The sequence below is a fragment of the Lissotriton vulgaris genome, chromosome 1_1 (genome assembly GCF_964263255.1).
Source record: "Lissotriton vulgaris chromosome 1_1, aLisVul1.2, whole genome shotgun sequence".
Lineage (NCBI taxonomy): Eukaryota > Metazoa > Chordata > Amphibia > Caudata > Salamandridae > Lissotriton > Lissotriton vulgaris.
Genome location: NC_141685.1, coordinates 933,644,087 through 933,665,846, shown reverse-complemented (window position 1 = coordinate 933,665,846; position 21,760 = coordinate 933,644,087). Strand labels below are relative to the sequence as shown.

The following is a 21,760-nucleotide window of genomic DNA, read 5'->3' as shown; positions in this document are numbered from 1 at the left end:
TATGGAAAAGCACTTGACACCGGCATCAACAAGTCCCTACTCCGCAGACAATACAAAACACTGTCGCCAGACTCTTCCTCTGCATCCCCCGACACAAACACATCAGTCAACACCTACGAAGTCTCCACAGGCTCCCCGTGGAGAAAAGAGTCACTTTCAAAATCCGCAATCACACCTACAAATGCCTACACAACAATGGGCCCAAATACCTCAACAGCAGAATCAACTTCCACATACCCAAAACAAACCTCCGATCTTCCAATCTCGCACTGTCTAAAACCACGCGCATCCACAGAACCAGAGCAGGTGGAAGATTCTTCTCTCACAATGCAGCCAAGACCTTTAATGAGCTACCGACAGACATCAGATGTGCTTCCTCCCTGAACACCTTCACTAAGATCCTCAAGACCTGGTCTTTCGGCTGAACAGATCTGTTGACCCCCTCCAGCGCCTTGAGGCCCACGCAGGTGAGTAGCTTGCTGATATTTCCCTGATTGATTGATCCATCTCTCCATCTCTATATCTCCCTCATCTCCATCTCCCCATCTCCATCTCCCCCGTCCCCTCATCTCCGTCTCCCCATCTCCGTCTTCCCAATATCCGTCACCCCATCTCCTTCTCCCACATCTCTGTCTCCCCATCTCTGTTTCCCCCAACTCCATCTCCCCCAACTCCATCTCTACATCCCATCTCCATTTTCAATCTCATTTCCATCTCCCAATTCCCATCTCCCCCAATCTGTCTCCCCATCCCATCTCTCCTTATCCCCATCTGTCTCCCCCATCTGTCTCCCCTTCTGTCTCCCCTATCTCCACCCTCTCCCCCATCTCCCTCTCCTCTGTTTCCCCATCTGTCTCCCCATCTGTCTCCCCATATGTCATCCCATCTCTCCGTCTCCCCCATCTGTCTCCCCATCTGTCCCACCACCTGTCTCCCCCACCTGTCTCCCCATGTGTCTACCCACGTGTCTCCCCCATCTCCACCCTCTCCCCAGTGCTTAATTTGAGCAGAAGCTTTCAGGTGCTCAGCACCTGCACTTCTTTCACAGGACCGGAGCTACAATTTCTGACCCTGCAGGTGGTGGTCTAAATATTAATTGTTCAAATTCAAAATAAAAAGAATAACATACAGTGCATGGTTTCTGGCTGGTAAATGTTCAAAGACAGGCCAGCATACGCCTGTACAGGCAGGCATGATTGTGTATCACCAAGTTAGTGATGATGTCATCTCGCCGATCACAAATCCAAGAAGTCATCGCAAATTATGTCTTGCATTCTATTCCCAGAGTCTGCTGCACCTTGCCACTGCCTGAGCCTAAGCCTCCCATTGGATAATTGTAGCTGGGGGCTGGCTCAAGAATGAGTTGAGGCAAGGAAGCTGCGAGAGCGCATTTGGAATTTGGGAGTGCGGGCTCTTGAGGAAGAATAAACGAAAGTAAGTGTGGACTTTCTACTTGCTGTGCAGCCAGAGTAGCATATCCTGCAGCCCTGCATTGCTGCTATCCTCAAAGTGCTTAATGCGGCTGTGGCCCAACACAACTTTTGTGCGCCATGGCGTCACCTGTAGAATCTCTGCGCTGCACCCCAGCATGGTAATTGCTGAGCGTGAGTGCGTCCAGTAGGCACCACAGCCTTACTTGGCTGCATTACGGCTGGGGACAATACCTGTGCTGTAGCAGGCAGGGTCACAGCAAGCTGAGCAGTGGATGCCAATGCCGTCGCCATCCCTGGACCTACTAATTACAGGCAGCACTAGTAGTCACACCACCTGCTGTGCTCGAGCAGCTACCTGTTCTGCAGATAACCCAGTTATACTGCACTGATTAATATATGCAAAAAAAGAATTTTCATTTTGTGTACATTTTGTTTTTGCACTCGGGTAAGAAAGTAAAACACATGTCATCTTCCTCTTCTTTAGGAAAGACAACAGGAAAACGCAGAGTTCAAAATAGCAGGGACATGTACAGGCTAGGGACAGGGCTCACAGGCAGCAGCAGTGTTCTAGAGAGAGAGAGCAGGAGTAAAGAGGAGAAAGAAACAATAGGAGAGGCGAGAGATAAGACAGAGCTAAGTAGAAGAAAAGGAGAGTAAATCAGATACAAAGAGAAAACAGCCATGATGTGAAGAACAGAGCATTAAGAAGAGAGAAGATAAAATGAAAGGATGTAGAGGACAGGAGGACAGAGGAATAAGAAGTAGACAAATGATAAAATGGAGACACAGCTAATCACTGCTAGAAGAGTGTTCGTAAAGAGCCAAGATCGAGGGGAGAGAGAGCAGGGCATGGATAAAAGTGAAGAGGAGAAAGGACAGGGGTAGAATGAATAGAGGGCAAATCAGAAATGCAGGGAATAAGGTAACACACCAGGTGTGACAAAGATGATAAAAAACAATTAGAGAGGTGAGAAGATAGACTCTTAGAGCAAAGACGTCGGGGACAGACAACAGATCAAGGTTAGAAGGTAGAGAGTGAGGCAGTGAGAAGGTTGAAAGTGGGGCTCACCGGAGGAAGAAGTGAGTAGTGGCCTCCTTGGCAAAATTTTCAGCACCTGCACTTCTTTTTTTACAAATTAAGCACTGGTCAAGACCTGGCTGGTCAACCAATAGGTACAGAAAGCATGACCTCACAGAGCCTCGAGGCCCTCATGGGTGAAGCAGGAGCGCCACATAAATCCTGATATGATAATATGATATGATACATTCATCCCTGGCTCGGATTATTACTGTGCACACCATGCGGTATATCAATACTCATGCAGGCTTTTTGCAGATCTTCCTGTTATCAAAATGAACTTCTGTGGTGCTGCTGTCTGCACCTCTCGAGGTCCAGCAGTGCTATATTAAAACTAATACATAAACATAAACCTTTGACCTCGTCACGGTTTCCTGTTCCCATAATAAATCCTTAAAGCAAATACTGGCGTCTGTGACAGCAACCAACCCCACAGCCAGAAGATGCCGCTGTCCCGGAAGTAGAAAAGGCATGCCCCGTTCTAGGAAGAGTCTAGAAAAGCACTGGTTTCACCAGGTTTTTGATTGGTCCAAACTGGCTCGGAGTGAGCGATGGCTCAGCCTTCAGACTGAGGAAGGTTCGGGGAGAGAGAAAGGGCGCGCTCGGGTCATTATTAGCATACCAAGCAGCTGTGCTTTCCTCTTCAGGCCTCGTATCGTAAGGTTATAGTGATTTTATTTGTAAGTATTGTGAGTCTGGAAACGATAATGAGGTTAAGACACAATGCAGAGAGTGGGCTTCGCACACACAGCCCCGCCTTCGAGTTTGCTCTAGCGCCTTGAATCCAATGAATGGCATGCTCAGTTTTTCTAGCTGAAACACGTGATATCTCGCAGATAAATCCGTCGGCTTTGTTTTCTTGTGAGAGTTCGTCCTCCGTAGCGGCTTTCAGGCTGTGTGGGGGAACGGGTTAACTCGCAGCCTCCGCCCCCGCCGGCTCGGCCAGCACAAAGTCCAACACTTATAAACCTTATGCACAGTGCTTGCAGGCTGGTGACTCTCCCATTCCTTCTGGAGCCAGAGACCGCCTGGTGTGTGAGAGCTGAAGTGGGGACAGACCCACACAAGGGAGATAGGCGCTTTCAGGGCAGACGAGACGCATTGCAGCTTTGACACCTGCCCCACTCTATCTTCCAGGCACCTGGGAGACCCTGGCCAGCCTCAGCATCCGAGATACCCACTTCCAGAAGAGAGCTAGGCAGGTTTGAAGCCAGAAAGACAGACATTCAGTTGATGCAAGGCAGCTTCAACTTAAAAAGAGACCAGTCACCCAGGAGACCCTTGTAGCCTCACCACGATTGATACCCATCACCCAGGAGACAGCATCAGAGACACCCACCACCAGAGAAGACTTAGCAACAAGGATACACGCCATCTTGGAGACAATGGCAGTTTCAAAGTCAGAGATACCTTCTCCTACCAGATGTCGGGTAGCTTAGCATCTAAGACATATGCCATCTAGGAGACGCTAGGAATTGTTGACACCAAGCATACTGCCTGCCTACACAGGGGAAATTGCCCACTACGACGTACAATACCCTACCACCATCTAAAATATATTGAGAATTTGATGCATAAGATATCCATCATTCAGGAGTCACCAAGCCAAATCAGCATAAGAAATACCCCTCACCCAGACTCGCAATCAAAACCACCTGCCATCCAGGCGATGCTGGACAGCTTTCGCACCGGAGATAACCACCACCCAACAAGACGCATAGCTTTGACTCCAGAAATAGCCACAGGCCCAGACATGACTGGTAGCTTTGGTGCCAAAGCTGTGTGTCAACCAAGAGTTTCCAGGCAGGTCATCGACTAATCTGTATACTTGCACCCCTGAATTCGCCAGTTAGCCTTGATATCAAAGACACACCGGATCAACTTAGAAATCAAAGATACCAGCTATCTAACAGACCGTGGTCAGCTTCGACTTCAAAGAGACCAAGATACCAGCCAACTGCGGGCAGCATCAACATCAACGATACCAGCTACCTAGAAGACTGCAGGCAGCTTCGAAGTCAAAGATTCCAGCTACCTAGATAACTGCAGGCAGCTTCGACGTCCACCAGCACCCAGCGGACAGCTTCAACATCAAAGAAAACCCTTCAAGGGGACAGCGGGCAGCTTCCCACTAGAAGTTCTTGCTCTTACACCCCTTTCTTCCACTTCTGGGGGGGCCAGGCAGGTAAGGGGGGGTCAGTACTTTGTTTCACTTGTGGTATTTTATGAAGTGCAAACCTACCTCAGAGAAAAAAACAGACCACTGCCCAGAGGTGAGTTTGGGGAGTGAAGAAAAACAGCCAAGTAGTGTAGAGTGAAGTACAATTTCAGACCAGTATCATTGAATGGGATCTGTGGAGAACCACCCAGCAAGATAGGTGTGATGGGGCTCTGTGTGTTTACATAGGAGCAAAGATGGGATAGGCTAACTTCAGATTACACCACAAGAGCTTACGTTTTGGGATGATGAAGAAGGTGGGTGGTCATTTGTGTTGAAGAGTGTTCATATCTATTTCCTGAGCTAGAGTCGAGTCTGATTTACAGGAGGATGTGTTTGAAGATTCTGGGAGGTTGCTTCCTGCTGGGTTTCATCGTTTTAGAGTTCTGCGTTCGTCGCCTTGCGATGGACAGGTATAAGTGTTTTGTTTTTTTGGGTTAGAAATGCGTAGAGTAACAAACCCTTCCCCAGGTTCCACTCGTGTCTGTGGTTCAGAGAGGACAGAAGACTAAGCTGCATTTTTTTTGTGGGGGTGGGAGTTTTATCTAGCGCAAACTAATCTTCTTTTCTGTAATCACGTAAAATTTAGGAGTAAGTATTTTAGGGTGAATGCTCCTTGTGTCCATTTTCGACGTGGCGACCCATTTCACACACAAAAAAATAGCGCAAAGAACACAAGGGCCATAAACAAAAGCTGATTAAATTCTGGTTATTCCCGTTGTTTTCATTAGCTCATACTAAAATGTTGCCACTTAATTACACAACATAGTGTAATAGGGTCATTTCAGAATTTTGAGCTACATGCATACGCTGTGACCTGCTCTGTGGGGATTTCTTGATTGGCGAGTTCAAACCTTTGGGTTTCAACATGAAGGTTGAATTATCTACAGTGGCTGCTGCTATTTACTGGGGGCGGCAGGGCAGGGGAGTAGGAAGGGGGTGTGATTTAATATAATAAAAAATAAAGCACTTACCTTCAGCCCGTCCACTTGGCCTGAAGGTACCGCCTCCTCTCAGTCCACTCACCGCCGGCTTTTGCACCTGGAAAGCAGGAACCAGGAAGCACCCAGGCCCCTGACGCCCCTAGACGAAACCTCTGGGTTCCAACGTAAATGTTGAATTACCTATGATGCCATGTTACAGGGGCCCATCTTTTTCTGATCTTTAACTTTCATTTGACAATCATTGCTTGCAGCTGTGATAGCCCAGTGTTTTCAGCTGAACGAAGCCTTAACTAGAAGCCCCACAATGTACAATGGTTATAATAAATTAAAGTTTAGGAATGGTCATAAGGTGTGCTTTTGTCACAGAGTCATATGGCAACTCTGTGCCAGGTTTAACTGGAGCAAGGATGTGCCCCTGGGGGACTACAGAGGTGATAGCCATGATGGGTGACACGATTGGGTAAATATGGGCCTCTAATTGGAATTCAAGAGATGACAGGGGACTTCAATGGCCGGTGCTGCAGAGTAACCTGAATTGATTTATTACCCATGTGTATTTGATTCGTGCCGTGGGACACTGTTAGTCCCCACACATGGGCACTGGAATTTAAATGTTTTTAAAACTCTCCAGCTCTGACAGTTTCTCATTGAGATTCGCTCACCTCTAAAGGCTTGTCCTCAAAGATCGACTCTTCGAGTGAGGAGAGGTAAGCTGGGGGTTGCCAAGAGTGGAGGAAGCACCAGCTCAAGTCATTCTTTGCTCACACACTCATTCATGGAGTGTATGGAGAACTGCTGTAATATGGCAGAGGAGACCAGCACCCCATTCCTTATTCTTCTGAACTGTTAGAGGATTGCATCACTCAGAAAAAAGAAACCGGACCAAGGAAATACAACAGGACAGGAGAGACACTGGGACAGTGAGACTCTGGGTCTGGGAGGCAATGGAGCTGCTCCGGGGAAGGGGAAGTGATGCCACTGGGACAGGAGAAATGCTGAGGATTCAGTAGGACAGGGAACACACTGAGACAGACAGACGCTCGCACTGGGACAGGGGAGACACTGGGACAGTGAGACTCTGGGACTGGGAGGCAATGGAGCTGTTCCGGGGCAGGGTAAGTGCTGCCACTGGGACAGGAGAAATGCTGAGGATTCAGTAGGACAGGGAACACACTGAGACAGACAGACGCTCGCACTGGGACAGGGGAGACACTGGGACAGTGAGACTCTGGGACTGGGAGGCAATGGAGCTGTTCCGGGGCAGGGTAAGTGCTGCCACTGGGACAGGAGAAATGCTGAGGATTCACTAGGACAGGGAACACACTGAGACAGACAGACGCTCGCACTGGGACAGTGAGACTCTGGGTCTGGGAGGCAATGGAGCTGCTCCGGGGAAGGGTAAGTGATGCCACTGGGACAGGAGACATGCTGAGGATTCACTAGGGCAGGGAACACACTGAGACAGGCAGACGCTCGCACTGGGACAGGGGAGACACTGGGACAGTGAGACCCTGGGACTGGGAGGCAATGGAGCTGTTCCGGGGCAGGGTAAGTGCTGCCACTGGGACAGGAGAAATGCTGAGGATTCACTAGGACAGGGAACACACTGAGACAGACAGACGCTCGCACTGGGACAGGGGAGGCACTGGGACAGTGAGACTCTGGGTCTGGGAGGCAATGGAACTGCTCCGGGGCAGGGTAAATGCTGCCACTGGGACAGGAGACATGCTGAGGAATCACTAGGACAGGGAAGACACTGAGACAGGCAGACGCTCGCACTGGGACAGTGAGACTCTGGGTCTGGGAGGCAATGGAGCTGCTCCGGGGAAGGGTAAGTGACCCCACTGGGACAGGAGACATGCTGAGGATTCACTAGGGCAGGGAACACACTGAGACAGGCAGACGCTCGCACTGGGACAGGGGAGACACTGGGACAGTGAGACTCTGGGTCTGGGAGGCAATGGAGCTGCTCCGGGGAAGGGTAAGTGATGCCACTGGGACAGGAGACATGCTGAGGATTCACTAGGACAGGGAACACACTGAGACAGGCAGACGCTCTCACTGGGACAGGGGAGACACTGGGACAGTGAGACTCTGGGACTGGGAGGCAATGGAGCTGTTCCGGGGCAGGGTAAATGCTGCCACTGGGACAGGAGACATGCGGAGGATTCACTAGGACAGGGAACACACTGAGACAGACAGACGCTCGCACTGGGACAGGGGAGGCACTGGGACAGTGAGACTCTGGGTCTGGGAGGCAATGGAACTGCTCCGGGGCAGGGTAAGTGCTGCCACTGGAACAGGAGACATGCTGAGGATTCACTAGGACAGGGAAGACACTGAGACAGGCAGACGCTCGCACTGGGACAGGGGAGGCACTGGGACAGTGAGACTCTGGGACTGGGAGGCAATGGAGCTGCTCCGGGGAAGGGTAAGTGCTGCCACTGGGACAGGAGACATGCTGAGGTTTCACTGGGACAGGGAAGACACTGAGACAGACAGACGCTCGCACTGGGACAGGGGAGGCACTGGGACAGGGGAGGCACTGGGACAGGGGAGGCACTGGGACAGGGGAGACACTGGGACAGGGGAGGCACTGGGACAGGGGAGGCACTGGGACAGTGAGACTCTGGGACTGGGAGGCAATGGAGCTGCTCCGGGGCAGGGTAAGTGCTGCCACTGGGACAGGAGGCACTGGGACAGGGGAGGCACTGGGACAGGGGAGACACTGGCACAGGGGAGGCACTGGGACAGGGGAGGCACTGGGACAGGGGAGACACTGGGACAGGAGAGGCACTGGGACAGGGGAGACACTGGGACAGGGGAGGCACTGGGACAGGGGAGGCACTGGGACAGGGGAGACACTGGGACAGGGGAGGCACTGGGACAGGGGAGACACTGGGACAGGGGAGGCACTGGGACAGGGGAGGCACTGGGACAGGGGAGACACTGGGACAGGAGAGGCACTGGGACAGGGGAGACACTGGGACAGGGGAGGCACTGGAACAGGGGAGGCACTGGAACAGGGGAGGCACTGGGACAGGGGAGACACTGGGACAGGGGAGGCACTGGGACAGGGGAGGCACTGGGACAGGGGAGGCACTGCGACAGGCGAGACTCTGGGTCTGGGAGGCAATGGAGCTGCTCCGGGGCAGGGTAAATGCTGCCACTGGGACAGGAGACATGCTGAGGATTCACTAGGACAGGGAAGACACTGAGACAGGCAGACGCTCGCACTGGGAGAGTGAGACTCTGGGTCTGGGAGGCAATGGAGCTGCTCCGGGGAAGGGTAAGTGATGCCACTGGGACAGGAGACACTGGGACAGGGGAGGCACTGGGACAGGGGAGGCACTGGGAAAGGGGAGGCACTGGGACAGGGGAGGCACTGGGACAGGGGACGCACTGGGACAGGGGAGACACTGGGACAGGGGAGGCACTGGGACAGGGGAGGCACTGGGACAGTGAGACTCTGGGACTGGGAGGCAATGGAGCTGCTCCGGGGCAGGGTAAGTGCTGCCACTGGGACAGGAGACACTGGGACAGGGGAGGCACTGGGACAGGGGAGACACTGGGACAGGGGAGGCACTGGGACAGGGGAGGCACTGGGACAGGGGAGGCACTGGGACAGGAGAGGCACTGGGACAGGGGAGACACTGGGACAGGGGAGGCACTGGGACAGGGGAGGCACTGGGACAGGGGAGGCACTGGGACAGGCGAGACTCTGGGTCTGGGAGGCAATGGAGCTGCTCCGGGGCAGGGTAAGTGCTGCCACTGGGACAGGGGAGGCAGTGGGACGGGGGAGACACTGGGACAGGGGAGGCACTGGGACAGGGGAGACACTGGGAGGCAATGGAGCTGCTCCGGGGCAGGGTACATGCTGCCACTGGGACAGGAGACATGCTGAGGATTCACTAGGACAGGGAACACACGGAGACAGGCAGACGCTCGCACTGGGACAGGGGAGACACTGGGACAGTGAGACTCTGGGTCTGGGAGGCAATGGAACTGCTCCGGGGCAGGGTAAATGCTGCCACTGGGACAGGAGACACTGGGACAGGGGAGACACTGGGACAGGGGAGGCACTGGGACAGGGGAGGCACTGGGACAGGCGAGACTCTGGGTCTGGGAGGCAATGGAGCTGCTCCGGGGCAGGGTAAGTGCTGCCACTGGGACAGGAGACACTGGGACAGGGGAGGCACTGGGACAGGGGAGACACTGGGACAGGGGAGGCACTGGGACAGGGGAGGCACTGGGACAGGGGAGACACTGGGAGGCAATGGAGCTGCTCCGGGGCAGGGTACATGCTGCCACTGGGACAGGAGACATGCTGAGGATTCACTAGGACAGGGAACACACTGAGACAGGCAGACGCTCGCACTGGGACAGGGGAGACACTGGGACAGTGAGACTCTGGGTCTGGGAGGCAATGGAACTGCTCCGGGGCAGGGTAAGTGCTGCCACTGGGACAGGAGACATGCTGAGGATTCACTAGGACAGGTAACACACTGAGACAGGCAGACGCTCGCACTGGGACAGTGAGACTCTGGGTCTGGGAGGCAATGGAGCTGCTCCGGGGAAGGGTAAGTGATGCCACTGGGACAGGAGAAATGCTGAGGATTCACTAGGACAGGGAACACACTGAGACAGGCAGACGCTCGCACTGGGACAGGGGAGACACTGGGACAGTGAGACTCTGGGACTGGGAGGCAATGGAGCTGTTCCGGGGCAGGGTAAGTGCTGCCACTGGGACAGGAGAAATGCTGAGGATTCACTAGGACAGGGAACACACTGAGACAGACAGACGCTCGCACTGGGACAGGGGAGACACTGGGACAGTGAGACTCTGGGACTGGGAGGCAATGGAGCTGTTCCGGGGCAGGGTAAGTGCTGCCACTGGGACAGGAGAAATGCTGAGGATTCACTAGGACAGGGAACACACTGAGACAGGCAGACGCTCGCACTGGGACAGTGAGACTCTGGGTATGGGAGGCAATGGAGCTGCTCCGGGGAAGGGGAAGTGATGCCACTGGGACAGGAGACATGCTGAGGATTCACTAGGACAGGGAACACACTGAGACAGGCAGACGCTCGCACTGGGACAGGGGAGACACTGGGACAGTGAGACTCTGGGACTGGGAGGCAATGGAGCTGTTCCGGGGCAGGGTAAGTGCTGCCACTTGGACAGGAGAAATGCTGAGGATTCACTAGGACAGGGAACACACTGAGACAGACAGACGCTCGCACTGGGACAGTGAGACTCTGGGTCTGGGAGGCAATGGAGCTGCTCCGGGGAAGGGTAAGTGATGCCACTGGGACAGGAGACATGCTGAGGATTCACTAGGGCAGGGAACACACTGAGACAGGCAGACGCTCGCACTGGGACAGGGGAGACACTGGGACAGTGAGACCCTGGGACTGGGAGGCAATGGAGCTGTTCCGGGGCAGGGTAAGTGCTGCCACTGGGACAGGAGAAATGCTGAGGATTCACTAGGACAGGGAACACACTGAGACAGACAGACGCTCGCACTGGGACAGGGGAGGCACTGGGACAGTGAGACTCTGGGTCTGGGAGGCAATGGAACTGCTCCGGGGCAGGGTAAATGCTGCCACTGGGACAGGAGACATGCTGAGGATTCACTAGGACAGGGAACACACTGAGACAGGCAGACGCTCGCACTGGGACAGTGAGACTCTGGGTCTGGGAGGCAATGGAGCTGCTCCGGGGAAGGGTAAGCGATGCCACTGGGACAGGAGACATGCTGAGGATTCACTAGGGCAGGGAACACACTGAGACAGGCAGACGCTCGCACTGGGACAGGGGAGACACTGGGACAGTGAGACTCTGGGTCTGGGAGGCAATGGAGCTGCTCCGGGGAAGGGTAAGTGATGCCACTGGGACAGGAGACATGCTGAGGATTCACTAGGACAGGGAACACACTGAGACAGGCAGACGCTCTCACTGGGACAGGGGAGACACTGGGACAGTGAGACTCTGGGACTGGGAGGCAATGGAGCTGTTCCGGGGCAGGGTAAATGCTGCCACTGGGACAGGAGACATGCGGAGGATTCACTAGGACAGGGAACACACTGAGACAGACAGACGCTCGCACTGGGACAGGGGAGGCACTGGGACAGTGAGACTCTGGGTCTGGGAGGCAATGGAACTGCTCCGGGGCAGGGTAAGTGCTGCCACTGGGACAGGAGACATGCTGAGGATTCACTAGGACAGGGAAGACACTGAGACAGGCAGACGCTCGCACTGGGACAGGGGAGGCACTGGGACAGTGAGACTCTGGGACTGGGAGGCAATGGAGCTGCTCCGGGGAAGGGTAAGTGCTGCCACTGGGACAGGAGACATGCTGAGGTTTCACTGGGACAGGGAAGACACTGAGACAGACAGACGCTCGCACTGGGACAGGGGAGGCACTGGGACAGGGGAGGCACTGGGACAGGGGAGACACTGGGACAGGGGAGGCACTGGGACAGGGGAGGCACTGGGACAGTGAGACTCTGGGACTGGGAGGCAATGGAGCTGCTCCGGGGCAGGGTAAGTGCTGCCACTGGGACAGGAGGCACTGGGACAGGGGAGGCACTGGGACAGGGGAGACACTGGCACAGGGGAGGCACTGGGACAGGGGAGGCACTGGGACAGGGGAGACACTGGGACAGGAGAGGCACTGGGACAGGGGAGACACTGGGACAGGGGAGGCACTGGGACAGGGGAGGCACTGGGACAGGGGAGACACTGGGACAGGGGAGGCACTGGGACAGGGGAGACACTGGGACAGGGGAGGCACTGGGACAGGGGAGGCACTGGGACAGGGGAGACACTGAGACAGGAGAGGCACTGGGACAGGGGAGACACTGGGACAGGGGAGGCACTGGGACAGGGGAGGCACTGGGACAGGGGAGGCACTGGGACAGGGGAGACACTGGGACAGGGGAGGCACTGGGACAGGGGAGGCACTGGGACAGGCGAGACTCTGGGAGGCGATGGAGCTGCTCCGGGGCAGGGTAAATGCTGCCACTGGGACAGGAGACATGCTGAGGATTCACTAGGACAGGGAAGACACTGAGACAGGCAGACGCTCGCACGGGGACAGTGAGACTCTGGGTCTGGGAGGCAATGGAGCTGCTCCGGGGAAGGGTAAGTGATGCCACTGAGACAGGAGACACTGGGACAGGGGAGGCACTGGGACAGGGGAGGCACTGGGAAAGGGGAGGCACTGGGACAGGGGAGGCACTGGGACAGGGGACGCACTGGGACAGGGGAGACACTGGGACAGGGGAGGCACTGGGACAGGGGAGGCACTGGGACAGTGAGACTCTGGGACTGGGAGGCAATGGAGCTGCTCCGGGGCAGGGTAAGTGCTGCCACTGGGACAGGAGACACTGGGACAGGGGAGGCACTGGGACAGGGGAGACACTGGGACAGGGGAGGCACTGGGACAGGGGAGGCACTGGGACAGGGGAGACACTGGGACAGGAGAGGCACTGGGACAGGGGAGACACTGGGACAGGGGAGGCACTGGGACAGGGGAGGCACTGGGACAGGGGAGACACTGGGACAGGGGAGGCACTGGGACAGGGGAGGCACTGGGACAGGCGAGACTCTGGGTCTGGGAGGCAATGGAGCTGCTCCGGGGCAGGGTAAGTGCTGCCACTGGGACAGGAGACACTGGGACAGGGGAGGCAGTGGGACAGGGGAGACACTGGGACAGGGGAGGCACTGGGACAGGGGAGACACTGGGAGGCAATGGAGCTGCTCCGGGGCAGGGTACATGCTGCCACTGGGACAGGAGACATGCTGAGGATTCACTAGGATAGGGAACACATGGAGACAGGCAGACGCTCGCACTGGGACAGGGGAGACACTGGGACAGTGAGACTCTGGGTCTGGGAGGCAATTGAACTGCTCCGGGGCAGGGTAAATGCTGCCACTGGGACAGGAGACACTGGGACAGGGGAGACACTGGGACAGGGGAGGCACTGGGACAGGGGAGACACTGGGACAGTGAGACTCTGGGTCTGGGAGGCAATGGAGCTGTTCCGGGGCAGGGTAAGTGCTGCCACTGGGACAGGAGACACTGGGACAGGGGAGGCACTGGGACAGGGGAGACACTGGGACAGGGGAGGCACTGGTACAGGGGAGGCACTGGGACAGGGGAGACACTGGGAGGCAATGGAGCTGCTCCGGGGCAGGGTACATGCTGCCACTGGGACAGGAGACATGCTGAGGATTCACTAGGACATGGAACACACTGAGACAGGCAGACGCTCGCACTGGGACAGGGGAGACACTGGGACAGTGAGACTCTGGGTCTGGGAGGCAATGGAACTGCTCCGGGGCAGGGTAAATGCTGCCACTGGGACAGGAGACATGCTGAGGATTCACTAGGACAGGGAACACACTGAGACAGGCAGACGCTCGCACTGGGACAGTGAGACTCTGGGTCTGGGAGGCAATGGAGCTGCTCCGGGGAAGGGTAAGTGATGCCACTGGGACTGGAGACATGCTGAGGATTCACTAGGACAGGGAACACACTGAGACAGGCAGACGCTCGCACTGGGACAGGGGAGGCCCTGGGACAGTGAGACTTTGTGGCAATGGAGCTGCTCCGGGGCAGGGTAAATGCTGCCACTGGGACAGGAGACATGCTGAGGATTCACTAGGACAGGGAACACACTGACTCAGGCAGACGCTCGCACTGGGACAGGGGAGGCACTGGGACAGTGAGACTCCGGGACTGGGAGGCGATGGAGCTGCTCCGGGGCAGGGTAAGTGCTGCCCCTGGGGCAGGAGACATGCTGAGGATTCACTAGGACAGGGAACACACTGAGACAGACAGACGCTCTCACTGGGACAGGGGAGACACTGGGACAGTGAGACTCTGGGACTGGGAGGCAATGGAGCTGTTCCGGGGCAGGGTAAGTGCTGCCACTGGGACAGGAGAAATGCTGAGGATTCACTAGGACAGGGAACACACTGAGACAGACAGACGCTCGCAACGGGACAGGGGAGGCACTGGGACAGTGAGACTCTGGGTCTGGGAGGCAATGGAACTGCTCCGGGGCAGGGAAAATGCTGCCACTGGGACAGGAGAAATGCTGAGGATTCACTAGGGAACACACTGAGACAGGCAGACGCTCGCACTGGGACAGTGAGACTCTGGGTCTGGGAGGCAATGGAGCTGCTCCGGGGAAGGGGAAGTGATGCCACTGGGACAGGAGACATGCTGAGGATTCACTGGGACAGGGAACACACTGAGACAGACAGACGCTCGCACTGGGACAGGGGAGGCACTGGGACAGGGGAGGCACTGGGACAGGGGAGGCACTGGGACAGGGGAGACACTGGGACAGGGGAGGCACTGGGACAGGGGAGGCACTGGGACAGTGAGACTCTGGGACTGGGAGGCAATGGAGCTGCTCCGGGGCAGGGTAAGTGCTGCCACTGGGACAGGAGGCACTGGGACAGGAGAGGCACTGGGACAGGGGAGAAACTGGCACAGGGGAGGCACTGGCAGGGGAGGCACTGGGACAGGGGAGACACTGGGACAGGAGAGGCACTGGGACAGGGGAGACACTGGGACAGGGGAGGCACTGGGACAGGGGAGGCACTGGGACAGGGGAGACACTGGGACAGGGGAGGCACTGGGACAGTGAGACTCTGGGAGGCAATGGAGCTGCTCCGGGGCAGGGTAAGTGCTGCCACTGGGACAGGAGACACTGGGACAGGGGAGGCACTGGGACAGGGGAGACACTGGGACAGGGGAGGCCCTGGGACAGGGGAGGCACTGGGACAGGGGAGACACTGGGACAGAAGAGGCATTGGGACAGGGGAGACACTGGGACAGGGGAGGCACTGGGACAGGGGAGGGACTGGGACAGGGGAGGGACTGGGACAGGGGAGACACTGGGACAGGGGAGGCACTGGGACAGGGGAGACACTGGGACAGGGGAGGCACTCGGACAGGGGAGGCACTGGGACAGGCGAGACTCTGGGTCTGGGAGGCAATGGAGCTGCTCCGGGGCAGGGTAAGTGCTGCCTCTGGGACAGGAGACACTGGGACAGGGGAGTCACTGGGACAGGGGAGACACTGGGACAGGGGAGGCACTGGGACAGGGGAGACACTGGGAGGCAATGGAGCTGCTCCGGGGCAGGGTAAATGCTGCCACTGGGACAGGAGACATGCTGAGGATTCACTAGGACAGGGAAGACACTGAGACAGGCAGACGCTCGCACTGGGACAGTGAGACTCTGGGTCTGGGAGGCAATGGAGCTGCTCCGGGGAAGGGTAAGTGATGCCACTGGGACAGGAGACACTGGGACAGGGGAGGCACTGGGACAGGGGAGGCACTGGGACAGGGGAGGTACTGGGACAGGGGAGACACTGGGACAGGGGAGGCACTGGGACAGGGGAGGCACTGGGACAGGGGAGGCACTGGGACAGGGGAGACACTGGGACAGGGGAGGCACTGGGACAGGGGAGGCACTGGGGCAGTGGGACTGGGAGGCAATGGAGCTGCTCCGGGGCAGGGTAAGTGCTGCCACTGGGACAGGAGACACTGGGACAGGGGAGGCACTGGGACAGGGGAGACACTGGGACAGGGGAGGCACTGGGACAGGGGAGGCACTGGGACAGGGGAGACACTGGGACAGGAGAGGCACTGGGACAGGGGAGACACTGGGACAGGGGAGGCACAGGAACAGGGGAGGCACTGGGACAGGGGAGACACTGGGACAGGGGAGGCACTGGGACAGGGGAGGCACTGGGACAGGGGAGGCACTGGGACAGGGGAGACACTGGGACAGGGGAGGCACTGGAACAGGGGAGGCACTGGGACAGGGGAGACACTGGGACAGGGGAGGCACTGGGACAGGGGAGACACTGGGACAGGGGAGGCACTGGGAAAGGGGAGGCACTGGGACAGGCGAGATTTTGGGTCTGGGAGGCAATGGAGCTGCTCCGGGGCAGGGTAAGTGCTGCCACTGGGACAGGAGACACTGGGACAGGGGAGGCACTGGGACAGGGGAGACACTGGGACAGGGGAGACACTGGGACAGGGGAGGCACTGGGACAGGGGAGGCACTGGGACAGGGGAGACACTGGGACAGGGGAGGCACTGGGACAGGGGAGGCACTGGGACAGGGGAGACACTGGGACAGGGGAGGCACTGGGACAGGGGAGACACTGGGACAGGGGAGGCACTGGGACAGGGGAGACACTGGGACAGGGGAGGCACTCGGACAGGGGAGGCACTGGGACAGGCGAGACTCTGGGTCTGGGAGGCAATGGAGCTGCTCCGGGGCAGGGTAAGTGCTGCCTCTGGGACAGGAGACACTGGGACAGGGGAGTCACTGGGACAGGGGAGACACTGGGACAGGGGAGGCACTGGGACAGGGGAGACACTGGGAGGCAATGGAGCTGCTCCGGGGCAGGGTAAATGCTGCCACTGGGACAGGAGACATGCTGAGGATTCACTAGGACAGGGAAGACACTGAGACAGGCAGACGCTCGCACTGGGACAGTGAGACTCTGGGTCTGGGAGGCAATGGAGCTGCTCCGGGGAAGGGTAAGTGATGCCACTGGGACAGGAGACACTGGGACAGGGGAGGCACTGGGACAGGGGAGGCACTGGGACAGGGGAGGTACTGGGACAGGGGAGACACTGGGACAGGGGAGGCACTGGGACAGGGGAGGCACTGGGACAGGGGAGGCACTGGGACAGGGGAGACACTGGGACAGGGGAGGCACTGGGACAGGGGAGGCACTGGGGCAGTGGGACTGGGAGGCAATGGAGCTGCTCCGGGGCAGGGTAAGTGCTGCCACTGGGACAGGAGACACTGGGACAGGGGAGGCACTGGGACAGGGGAGACACTGGGACAGGGGAGGCACTGGGACAGGGGAGGCACTGGGACAGGGGAGACACTGGGACAGGAGAGGCACTGGGACAGGGGAGACACTGGGACAGGGGAGGCACAGGAACAGGGGAGGCACTGGGACAGGGGAGACACTGGGACAGGGGAGGCACTGGGACAGGGGAGGCACTGGGACAGGGGAGGCACTGGGACAGGGGAGACACTGGGACAGGGGAGGCACTGGAACAGGGGAGGCACTGGGACAGGGGAGACACTGGGACAGGGGAGGCACTGGGACAGGGGAGACACTGGGACAGGGGAGGCACTGGGAAAGGGGAGGCACTGGGACAGGCGAGATTTTGGGTCTGGGAGGCAATGGAGCTGCTCCGGGGCAGGGTAAGTGCTGCCACTGGGACAGGAGACACTGGGACAGGGGAGGCACTGGGACAGGGGAGACACTGGGACAGGGGAGACACTGGGACAGGGGAGGCACTGGGACAGGGGAGGCACTGGGACAGGGGAGACACTGGGAGGCAATGGAGCTGCTCCGGGCAGGGTAAATGCTGCCACTGGGACAGGAGACATGCTGAGGATTCACTAAGACAGGGAACACACTGAGACAGTCAGACGCTTGCACTGGGACAGGGGAGGCACTGGGACAGTGAGACTCTGGGACAGAAGACAATGACATTGGGACATGGGAGACAGACAGTGCCAGTGGGATACGAGAGACACTGAAACTGGGATCGGAAGACCGTGGAGCAGGGTAAATGCTGTCAATGGGACAGGGGAGGCACTAGGACGCAGTGACACTGGCACTGGGGAGACACAGGAGACTGACACTGGTGCAGTGCAGATCAAACAGTGAGGAAGGGAGGCCCTAGGGCAAGGGAGACACTAATGCTAGGACAGAGACATTGCATTAGGGAAGTTGATGATTGTGGCAGATGGAGACTCTTACCTGGGGCAGGGAAGTGTCTGGAAGGAAGAAATACTGAGACAGAGGAGCCACTGGGGCAGGGGCGACATGGCTCAGGAGAACATACTGGGATGAGGAGACACTGACAGTGGGATAGAAGAGACTGCCACGAAACAAGAGAGACACTGGCTCGAGAAAGATACTGACATTAGAACGTCACTGGGACAGAGCAGTCCCTAACACAGGGGCACTGGAGAACTGGCACGGGGCAGAGGAGACTGAACATGGGCAATGGAGACTGGCACAGGGGCATTGAAGACTGCCACGGGGCAGAGGAGACTGACACAGGGGCAATGGAGAATGGCACAGGGGCATTGAAGACTGGCACGGGCAAGGGGAGACTGAACAGGGGCAGCGGAGACTGGCACAGGGGCATTGAAGACTGCCACGGGGCAGAGGAGACTGACACAGGGGCAATGGAGAATGGCACAGGGGCATTGAAGACTGGCACGGGCAAGGGGAGACTGAACAGGGGCAGCGGAGACTGGCACATGGGCATTGAAGACTGCCACAGGGCAGAGGAGACTGACACAGGGGCAATGGAGAATAGCACAGGGGCATTAAAGACTGGCACAGGGGCAGAGGTGACTGAACCGGGGCAATGGAGACTGGCACAGGGGCATTGAAGACTGGCATGGGGCAGAGGAGACTGAACAGGGGCAATAGAGACTGGCACAGGGGCATTGAAGACTGGCACGGGGGAGGAGACTGAACTGGGGCAATGGAGACTGGCACAGGGGCATTGAAGACTGGCACGGGGCAGAGGAGACTGAACAGGGGCAATAGAGACTGGCACAGGGGCATTGAAGACTGCCACGGGGGAGGAGACTGACACAGGGGCAATGGAGAATGGCACAGGGGCATTGAAGACTGGCACAGGGGACACTGAACAGGGGCAATGGAGACTGGCACAGGGGCATTGAAGACTGGCACGGGGCAGAGGAGACTGGACAGGGGCAATGAAGACTGGCACAGGGGCATTGAAGACTGGCACGGGGCAGAGGAGACTGACACAGGGGCAGAGGAGACTGACACAGGGGCACTGGAGACTGAACTGGGCCATTGAAGACTGGCACAGGGGCATTGGACACTGAATTGGTGCAGAGGAGACTGACACAGGGGCAGAGGAGACTGACACAGGGGTATTGGGGACTGACACAGGGGTATTGGGGACTGACACAGGGGCATTGGAGACTGACACAGGGGCAGAGGAGACTGGCACAGGGGCATTGAAGACTGGCACGAGGCAGAAGAGACTGAACATGGGCAATGGAGACTAGCACAGGGGCATTGAAGACTGCCACGGGGCAGAGGAGACTGACACAGGGGCAATGGAGAATGGCACAGGGGCATTGAAGACTGGCACGGGGCAGGGGAGACTGAACAGGGGCAGCGGAGGCTGGCACAGGGGCATTGAAGACTGCCACGGGGCAGAGGATACTGACACGGGGCAATGGCGAATAGCACAGGGGCATTAAAGACTGGCACAGGGGCAGAAGAGACTGAACTGGGGCAATGGAGATTGGCACAGGGGCATTGAAGACTGGCACGGGGCAGAGGAGACTGAACAGGGGCAATAGAGACTGGCACATGGGCATTGAAGACTGCTACGGGGCAGAGGAGACTGACACAGGGGCAATGGAGAATGGCACAGGGGCATTGAAGACTGGCACAGGGGAGACTGAACAGGGGCAATGGAGACTGGCACAGGGGCATTGAAGACTGGCACGGGGCAGAGGAGACTGGACAGGGGCAATGGAGACTGGCACAGGGGCATTGAAGACTGGCACGGGGCAGAGGAGACTGACACAGGGGCAGAGGAGACTGACACAGGGGCACTGGAGACTGAGCTGGGTCATTGAAGACTGGCACAGGGGCATTGGACACTGAATTGGGGCAGAGGAGACTGACACAGGGGCAGAGGAGACTGACACAGGGGCGGAGGAGACTGACACAGGGGCATTGGGGACGACACAGGGGCATTGGAGACTGACACAGGGGCAGAGGAGACTGGCACAGGGGCATTGAAGACTGGCACGGGGCAGAAGAGACTGAACATGGGCAATGGAGACTGGCACAGGGGCATTGAAGACTGCAACGGGGCAGAGGAGACTGACACAGGGGCAATGGAGAATGGCACAGGGGCATTGAAGACTGGCATGGGGCAGGGGAGACTGAACAGGGGCAGCGGAGGCTGGCACAGGGCCATTGAAGACTGCCACGGGGCAGAGGAGACTGACACAGGGGCAATGGAGAATAGCACAGGGGCATTAAAGACTGGCACAGGGGCAGAGGAGACTGAACTGGGGCAATGGAGACTGGCACAGGGGCATTGAAGACTGGCACGGGGCAGAGGAGACTGGACAGGGGCAATGGAGACTGGCACAGGGGCATTGAAGACTGGCACGGGGCACTGGAGACTGACACAGGGGCATTGTAGACGGACACAGGGGCATTGGAGACTGAACTGGGGCAGAGGAGACTGACACTGAGGCATTGGGGACTGACACAGGGGCATTGGAGACTGACACAGGGGCAGAGGAGACTGACACGGGGCAGAGGAGACTGACACAGGGGCATTGGAGACGGACGCGGGGCAGAGGAGACTGACACGGGGGCAGTCGCAGATGAGACTGACACATGGGCACAGGAGTCTGACACAAGGGCAGAGGAGACTGACACGGGGCAGAGGAGACTGACGCGGGGCAGAGGAGACTGTCACGGGGAGAGGAGATTGACACGGGGGCATTGGAGACTGACACAGGGGTAGAGGAGGCTGACACAAGGGCAGAGGAGACTGACACATGGGCATTGGAGACTGACACGGGGCAGAGGAGACTGACACGGGGCAGAGGAGACTGACACATGGGCATTGGAGACTGACACGGGGCAGAGGAGACTGACACGGGGCAGAGGACACTGACACATGGGCATTGGAGACTGACACGGGGCAGAGGAGACCCCGAGAGTGGGACACGGAAACATTAGTATTGGAGAGACATGGATAGGGGAGATGCTGACACTGGGAGACACTGGTATATACTGGGACAGGGGACTCTCTGTGACAGAAGAGGCTCTGGGATGGGAATAACAATGAAATTGGGACAGGGGAGACATCGACAAGGGAAATGCTGAGACTGGGGCAGGGGAGACACCACGACTGGGAGCTTTTGGGTAGGAAAGACACACAGACAGGTGAGACTCTGCGACAGAAGAGACACTGGCTTGGGACAGACACTGGGACA

General features: G+C 57.7%; 1 protein-coding gene across 1 annotated transcript in view; it reads left to right on the top strand.

Moving 5' to 3' along the window:
* The first annotated feature begins 3,506 nt into the window (after nt 1-3,506).
* RDH5 (retinol dehydrogenase 5) overlaps nt 3,507-21,760 on the top strand; it is a 144,362-nt gene continuing 126,108 nt past the window's right edge. Inside the window, exons 1-2 of the mRNA XM_086959123.1 lie at nt 3,507-4,541; nt 4,588-4,696. The gene's annotated coding sequence lies outside the window, so the exon portion shown is untranslated. The remainder of the gene's footprint in view (nt 4,542-4,587; nt 4,697-21,760) is intronic.